This window comes from Carcharhinus amblyrhynchos, chromosome 26 (genome assembly GCF_965287045.1).
Source record: "Carcharhinus amblyrhynchos chromosome 26, sCarAmb.v2.hapA, whole genome shotgun sequence".
Classification (NCBI taxonomy): Eukaryota; Metazoa; Chordata; class Chondrichthyes; order Carcharhiniformes; family Carcharhinidae; genus Carcharhinus; species Carcharhinus amblyrhynchos.
Window position 1 is genome coordinate 22387132 of NC_137349.1, and position 9086 is coordinate 22396217.

Sequence of the window (9086 nt, forward strand, 5' to 3'; positions counted from 1 at the left end):
TGTATAGCATGCAAGAAACAATATTTTTCACTGTACATTAATACATGTGACAATAATAAATCAAATCAAATCAAATCAAGGCAACCCCACAAGTCAGTATTGATGAGAGTGAAGGGTGTTGAATGCTGCTGGAAGCTGGAGCAGGCCATCGACTGCAAGATAGTGAGCTGTCATTGTAAAAAGACAACATAAAGCTTACCAATATTGGTAACCTACATGGTTTCAGCCACTTAATTTTACAAACCAAAGGCAAGAATTTTAGTCTAGTGATGAACTTCCATTTGAACAGAAAATTAATAAATGGCGAGGTAACCTGCTTGATGTTCGTTGAGGAAACTCCATGCTTTATGTTAAATAGTGCCATCAGACCTTTTATATTCATCCAAGGTAGCAAAAAAGAATACTGTTCTTCAGATAAATATAGTACCAATCACACCATATCCCTATTTTCCCCAAATAACTGGAATGCCAACTTAGGTTTATGATCAAGTTCACATTGGGCTTTAGAAACCACAACCTTCGCAGGTGCTACCAACTGAACTAAGCTAAGTGAAAGTTGCACTATATCTCAACAATTGTTATTTCTTGCCAAATTAAGCAAGATGTCTTCTAATAGTCTTGCCAAAAAAAAAGTCCAGTGAATTTATTATGCTGCTATTTCTTTGGACAAATGGTACTACACTGTAGTCACACAATTCAAACATATTTTATTTAAATCAAAGTAGTCAAATATGGCAGATGTGAAAAATTCTTTTTAATTTACAATCTTGAAATGTGTAAGAGGACTAAAATATTCATGACAGAAAATGGCTGCTACAACAGAAATGCATGTGTTTTCGAAGTTCTGATGTAAACAAATATTAGAAACTTACAGCAGCGTCCTGTTTCATCTGGCAGTGTCAGTTTTTTGATGAATTAGGCCAGTGAAGACAAGAAAAATGTTCTTCACACTTAAAGTAAGCTGACTTTTTAAACCAACTTTTCCCGTCATTTGACCTCATGTCCTCTGTAAAGTCTTCATCTTGCAAATCGTGTTATTTACCTGGATTAACCAAAATTGAATGCTTGGAGTAGGAAAGACACCAATTTGAAATTGGCAGAACTTGAGAAGTAGGTAAATCCAGTTCACTTAGTCAGCCTGTGCTGAGTGCATATGGTGTCTATTACAGAAAAATAATCTCTTTTTCGCATTTGTCTATTTTGTGCCAATTGCTCGTTCCAACTTGCAGCTTTTAAAGAGTAATTTGGTTGATTGTCTCAAATAGGCATATATACAAAAAACTAGCAATCAGTTCACTTAAGCGAGTTGTAATTAAAGGTAATCAGATGAGTGGAAAATATCTCTTCTTTTAATGCTTTATAGTGTAACATTTAAGTATAATACTGTGCAAGGTCTTATGGTGAGTTTTAGTTGTGCAGATTTAGATTATAAAGCAATAAGGTTGAACTGTTGCTGCACAGCATTTTGTCATTAGAGAGCCGCTTGCATGATATGTTTTGTGACAATACTGTGCCTTTATGAAATGTATTTGTGTCATGTTTCTTGTAAGGGGATCAGCTCTGATTACGGGGCCGATTGTCTACAACAGGCAGTCCACATGTTGAGAATGCAGAAGAATAATTGCTCCTAATTATTGGGGTAATTGTTTTAATCTGAGTTAATGCAGTTTTGTTTTTTTTTGGGTTTTCCCCTGGGGTTTCAGAGTAGGGTTCAATTAGGCTGATTGACTGTGAGAAACACAGCTCACAGTCAAACAATTTAGTCGAGTCAAGTTCCGAAGGAGCAAGATATTTTGTTTAACGTTCTTGCAAGACCGGGTGTCCAAAAGATAGGCACACCTTACATCGAGTTTAAGCAAGGGTTTTATACTATTTTTACAAGCATATTAATCAATTACACAATACTTTGTTCTCCCCTAATTGGTGGTCCCTATCCTATTTATGTATTGTCATTCCCCTATTGGCTCAAGGTGCCCCTAGCCACAGGCTGTGCTGTATGTTGGCTCATGTCCCAAGCCCCTCTACTCCCCTCTAACCATATTTGCTTGTTATTGCAAGAGTGCATATTGTAGGGTTGTTTTAATATCCCTACTTGATTAGTTCTCATGGGAACTCATCCATCTGACGCAAATCTTTGTCTCTTCTTTGGACACAAGTGAGGTCCCAGAGGACTGGAGGGTAGCTAATGTGGTACCGCTGTTTAAAAAGGGTAGTAGGGATAACCCTGGTAATTATAGACCAGTGAGTTTGACATCGGTGGTAGGAAAATTATTGGAAAAAATTCTTAGGGATAGGATGTATGAGCATTTGGAGCGTTGCGATCTGATTAGGGATACGCAACATGGCTTTGTTCATGGGAGGTCTTGCCTTATGAATCTGGTAGAATTTTTTGAGGAGGTGACAAAAACGGTTGACGATGGGCGAGCCGTTGATGTCATCTATATGGATTTCAGTAAGGCGTTTGACAAAGTCCCTCACAGTAGGCTGGTAGAAAAGGTTAAGGCACATGGGATACAAGGACAGGTAGCTAGATGGATTGAAAACTGGCTGGGCAATAGGAGACAGAGAGTAGTAGTGGAAGGGTCCTTTTCTGGCTGGAGGTCAGTCACCAGTGGTGTGCCGCAGGGCTCAGTACTGGGACCTCTCCTCTTTATATTATATATAAACGACTTGGAAGAGGACGTACGTGGTGTGATCAGCAAGTTTGCGGATGACACCAAGATGGCAGGATTGGCAGATACTGAGGAAGACTGTCAGGTGACACAGCAGGATATAGATAGGTTGGTATATTGGGCAGATAGATGGCAGATGGAATTTAATCCTGACAAATGTGAGGTGATGCATTTTGGAAGGAATAAAGCAGGGAGGAGTTACATGATAAAAGGTAGACCGATTAAGAGTATAGAAATACAGAGGGACCTGGGAGTGCAGGTGCACAAGTCTCTGAAGGTGTCAACACAGGTACAGAAGGTTGTGAAGAAAGCTTATGGAATGCTAGCCTTTATAGGAAGGGGTATACAGTATAAGAGCTGTTGTCTAGTGCTTCAGTTGTACAGAATGTTGGTTAGGCCGCATTTGGAGTACTGCGTCCAGTTCTGGCCACCTTACTACCGGAAGGACGTGGAGACCCTGGAGAGGATGCAGAGGAGGTTTACCAGGATGTTGCCTGGCATGGAAGGACTGAGTTACGAGGAAAGGTTGGAAAACTGGGGCTCTTCTCCTTAGAAAGACGGAGATTAAGTGGGGATCTGATAGAGGTGTATAAAATAATGAAGGGAATAGATAGAGTCAACAGTGGTAGGCTTTTCCCTAGATTGGGGACAACTATTACAAGAGGTCACGATCTAAGGATGAGGGGGGAGAAGTATTATTGGATACTAGAGGAAGGTTTTTCACGCAGAGGGTCGTGGGGATATGGAACGCGCTACCAAGTAAGGTGGTGGAGGCAGGCACGTTGGACTTGTTTAAGGTTTACTTAGATAGACACATGAGCGAAACAGGGATGGAGGGTTATAGTAGACGGTATTAAAAAGGGTCACATCCTCGGCACGACACTGGAAATTAGTATTGCATGTTAATGTTTTTGTCTCTTTTAATCCACAGGTGTCGGTCCACCTTGTTGTCAACCGAGGGGCATGCACACAGTGGGTCGTGCGTGGGCTGCTCTTGGAGGTTTCGAGAGTGGCCTAGTACTTCGTGTCGCTGTGTGTGCTTAATCCTGGACCAGCAGACGGGCACCACAACAGCTCAGTGACTATCACTGCTAGCTGTGCAGATACATGGATTTGGGCCTGTGTCTGTGGGAGTTTGCGCATACTCCCTGTGGTTGCGTGGGTTTCCTCCGGGTGCTCCGGTTTCCTCCCACACCCCAAAGATGTGCTCTTAGGCTGATTGGTGTACCAAATTGACCCTACGCTATTCTCCCCTGAATCTGGCTACATTAGGGGTACCATTCACATACACACAGGGCAGGGTAGGTGTAGGAAAATGCTTTGTGAAATGGCGGCGCGGGCTTGTTGGGCCGAAGGGCCTGTTTCCCATGCTGGGTTGTTCTTTGTTATCAAGAACTGTTAACAAGTCCAGTTCAGACCGGCTGTATTCAGTCTTATGCTAACTTAATTGCTGATGTCCCTACTATCTCAGTGACCTTCATCCCCCTGCAGTTGGAAAATATACTCAGTTGCAGAAACAACACATCTTGCTTACCATTTGTCTCACAATCTGGACCTTATACATTCCTACAAGATGTGGTGTATGTGCCTTACTTCACACTGCACATCTGGTGTTATTCCTACACAATAAGCAGCTTCTTCACTGTCCTTGACCATAGTTCTGTTAGCATCAGCGAATTTTATATTCTGTGTTTGTGACTAAAATCACAGTTGTTCCCATAATGTGGTTTGGCAATGTGCCTGACTATATCCAGTCTACCCGACTTTGGGCTATTTCTCTATGGTGTGCAGATATATGTGTTAACAGCATCTTTACCTGTTGCTCACATTGACATGTATGTGTCATGTGCCTATGGGAAGAGCTAGTTTAGAGAGAGAAAAGCAGGCAGTTGCTATTTGAATTTGAAAGGCGCAGTTCTTTTTCTCTCTCCTACTCTGGACATTGAAGTTTGGCACCTGCCAGAGTTCTGCTGTTTGAAGGTCTTTCTCAGGTTTCAGGTCTTTCTCTGAAGGCTGTTGTCTGGGAGCCAGAAGACAGGTGTCTCTCTGTTCAGAAGGGTTTATAGGCTGGAGGATTTGATTTGATTTGATTTAATAGTGTCACACGTATTAGCATAGAGCGTATTGTTTCTTGCATGCTGTACAAAGCATACCATTCATAAAGAGGGGAAGGAGAGTGTGCAGAATGTATTGTTATAATCATACTTATGACGTAGAGAAAGATCAACTTAATGCTAGGTAAGTCCATTCAAAAGTTTCGCAGCAGTAGGGAAGAAGCTGTTCTTGAGTTGGTTGGTACATGACCTCAGACTTTTGTATCTTTTTCCTGACATAAGAAGGTGGAAGATAGTATGTCCAGGATGCATGAGGTCCTTAATTATGTTAGCTGCTTTTCTGAGGAAGTGGGAAGTGGAGACAGAATCAAACCAGTCAGAGGCTGGTTTGCATGATGGACTGGCTTCATTCATGACCCTCTCTAGTTTCTAGCGGTCTTGGACAGAGCAGGAGCCATATCAAACTGTGATATAACTAGAAAATATGCTTTCTATGGTGCACCTGTAAAAGTTGGTGAGTCGTAGTTGTCATGCCAAATTTTCTCAGTCTTGTGTGAAAATAGAGGCATGTTTGGCTAACTGATTCTGAAGAGGAGTATACACCTACAGGGATATTACTTAAATTAGAACTAATAGAGAAAGCTAGCAGTTAAGAATTATACCTTGTCACGTTTAATTATTTCATCTGGTAAAAGTTATGCTAATTCTTTGTTATTGTTGAACTGTATTGTTAAATAAATTTTTTTAAATAAAAGCTTCTTTGTGGGTCAACAGAATTACATCTGGAGCAAAACCCCTTATGCTCTCACAATGCCAAAATCAAAAAAAGCTAGGGTTTAATCTAACTTCACAACATACCTTGGAGTTTCTGATCTAGTTCCCAACATTTGTCAATTTAACTTGAACCCAAGGCTGTATGACCTCTCTACCTCCGTCCCAAATGTTGGCATCTCTAAATCATCTTAAATGAAATAAACAAAAAAACCTTTAGCCTTTTAACTTAAAAGGGTAAGTATACTGAGGGGGCTGATTAGCTCTGTTGGCGAGAGGGTGGTATAGAATAACATCAATAGTTCAAGTTCAAGCCTCATACCAGACAATTTTTGGGCATGCCTCACCTTGCCCCATAGTTATATCATAGTACAAGTCATTACCAACATTCAGACAACAAGGACATTACATAGACAGAAGAAACGTTCACCCTACACTCTTGCAACATTCCTTTTTGCCTAAAAGAAAGCCATAGAAGTATCTTTTCAGCCTGAATTCTGAGATTCTACATGAAAGGTACTTTGCTTTACTGAAAAACCCTCACGTAAAGTAGCACAAAAACTACTCGCATGCAATCTAGAATTACAACACAGCAATCGAAACTTTCCAATGTTGTTGGTGAATAAACCACACTTTATGCTGATGCGCTATACTAATTATATTGCCCAAGAGTGCATATAAGATACACCGCACAGTAGTTAACACTGCTGCTTCACAACTCCAGGTACCTGTGTTCGATTCCCGGCTTAGGTCACTGTCTGTGTGGCGTTTGCACGTTCTCCTCGTGTCAGTGTGTTTCCACCCACTGTCCAAAGATGTGCGGGTTAGGTCGATTGGCTATGCTAAAATTGTCCCTTATGTTCTGAGATGCATAGGCTAGAGGGATTAGTGGAAATGAGGAAGGAAACCTTTGACTATAGGCATTGAATCAAATAAAAACAAATCAGTGGATGCAACATCTTGCAGATCTGCAAATGATTGGTTTTGCAACAAAAATAAAGCATTTGTCACATGATAATGGAAAGCAAGAGACACAGATTTCACTTTTTAAAGTTATTTCACTGCACATCAATGTTAATGAAGCTACAATCTGCGCCTCTGAATTTAATGTTGCTAAATCCATTAGGGGAATGATTGGCTCGAGTTAAATCACTCTTTTGCATTTCTACCTTACACTTATTTTTCTAAACATCTAAATATAACCCAGTGGAATAATACACAATATTATGGCCTTTTACCATGGTTAAAACATTTCATATTATTTAGAACGGTACTGATATTTGTTGGCTATAAAGGTAATGTTGTTGCTTCAAACAAAAAAAACCAAAGCAGCATGATTCTTCAGCCATTAAATGTGACTGTATTATACTTTTATTAAGGGTTACTTTGACATTTTGCTTCAGGTCAACAGATTAGAATTGGTTTTGTAATGTTCAATTTCTCCTCCAAAAAAATGCAACAGTTAAGTCAATATAGGTCTTAAATTGGTACTTAGATTAAAAGCACCTGTTTCAAAACAAAAGGGAATGCTACTTCGTCTCTTAAAAAAATGTGTATGATAGCACCGGTCCAATTCAGTAGTTTGTGTTTGGATTTTCACCATTCCTGGTTACACTGCATTAAGTGGTTCTTCTCCCTGACTTTCCCATTGATTTGCCTTCGTTAGCTGTAGGACACATATGGCTTCTGCTGTGCAAAATCTCACTGTTCTAAATATCTGTGATCCAAGTGAGTGCTTCTGACTTTTGAAGAAAATATGGTCATGCTCATTGCATTCCCACAATAACTTTTATTTTAAAATTAATCTGTAACTAGACCAGATAGTCATGTAATTAAGTTTAAATTTATTTATTCATTCTTACAAGTAGGCTTACATTAACACTGCAATGAAGTTACTGTGAAAATTCCCTATTGCCACATACATTCTGGCATCTGTTTGGGTACACTGAGGGAGAACTTAGCATGGCCAACGTATCCAACCAACACTTCTTTCAGACAGTGGGAGGAAACCAGAGAACACGGAGGAAACCCATGCAGACATGGGGAGAATGTGCCAACTCCGCACAGTGACCCAAGCTAGGAATCGAACAAAGGTCCCTGGCGCTGTGAGGCAGCAGTGCTAACCACTGTGTCACCGTGTTGCCGTGATTATTAGCACACTGCTTTTACCCTGAAAAAAACTCTAAACAATTGCTATTCAGAGCTTTATTCTTTCAAATAAAACAAATCACTAAAAGGTTTTCTTTATGTTTAATGTCCCTTGGGTTTTGTTTTTAAATAGCTGAATAACTTTTATCATAAGTATAATATCCAATACGTTAAACAGATTTTTATAACACCTCACAAATGAATACATATGTTTGAATACATAGTTTGTTATTAACTCTTGGATATTCTGCACATAAAATAATTTGGCAAACACCAACAGGCAGATATTGGGATTCTAGTTAGATGGCAAGGGCAGTATTATAAGAGTGTTTATATACAGCACACAAAATTGCTCTGTTCTCACTATATACCACACATCTACAGCAGTTTTATATACCATTGTAAATCCAGCATGTCAACTAGGAGACAACATGCTTTGAGACAATTATGACATGTAGCACTGAAATTCTGCAATGCTCTTATTAAATAGTCATCCCATTTTAAACAGCATTTCTCCCAAAAAGATGACTTCTGTAATTTATGAAATGGGAACAAAACTTAAAAACAAAAGTGTGTCATCATCTGTCAAGATAAAATCATAACTGATACCAGGTAACAGAAGGTGGTCAAAATCAGGGAAATGACAATAAAAAAGAGAAGGGGAGAGAGCATTGTTCATCTCTATGTTCATCACCACCTCTAAGGTTTCAGAAGTCAGGTGTAATGTAATATTCCCACTACATTGTCTCAAATAGGTAAAAATCCAAACTGAGAAGAACTTCGTCAACCTAATGTACACCACCATCTATTCTGATAAACAGCAAGTGCGTTCCAGGAGTTTTCTAAATTATAAACTGCTTTAATCTGTATAGGTATGACTACTGAAAACAAAATCAATATCCACACATTTCGTTGGCTCAAATCAAAGAGGTTTAGTTTAGTCAGGGCATCATGATTAGCATAGGCTTGGAGGTCTGTTCCTATGCTGTACTTTTCTCTGTTCTTTGAGACATGTTTCACGTTGTCAAAGTTAGATTTGAACACAGGAAGTAAACACATTGTTTTCCATTACTCATTCTAAAACCTGGCCTTCTCTTAGTCTAACAAAACAAGGAAAATAATGAAAATGTTTGACTGCAGGGCCCATCTAAATTTACAATTCATAATGAATGCAGAGATCCTGAATGTTTGTCAAGGACCTGAATGAAGTATTATAGAAATATTTTTGTGAAGCTAATCCACAATAGGTGGCAAATAGATTTGGACTTTCCTAGTTTTAGTTAGAACACATGACTTGCAAGATCACTATGCAATTCTAGTTTTGAAATATGCAAAAATACTTTCATATCTACAAACCTGCAGACTTATGTTATCCTGGTTGTTATGTGTGTGTTATCCTGGGTGCAACTATTATAGACTTCAAGTCATTGTGAAACACCAC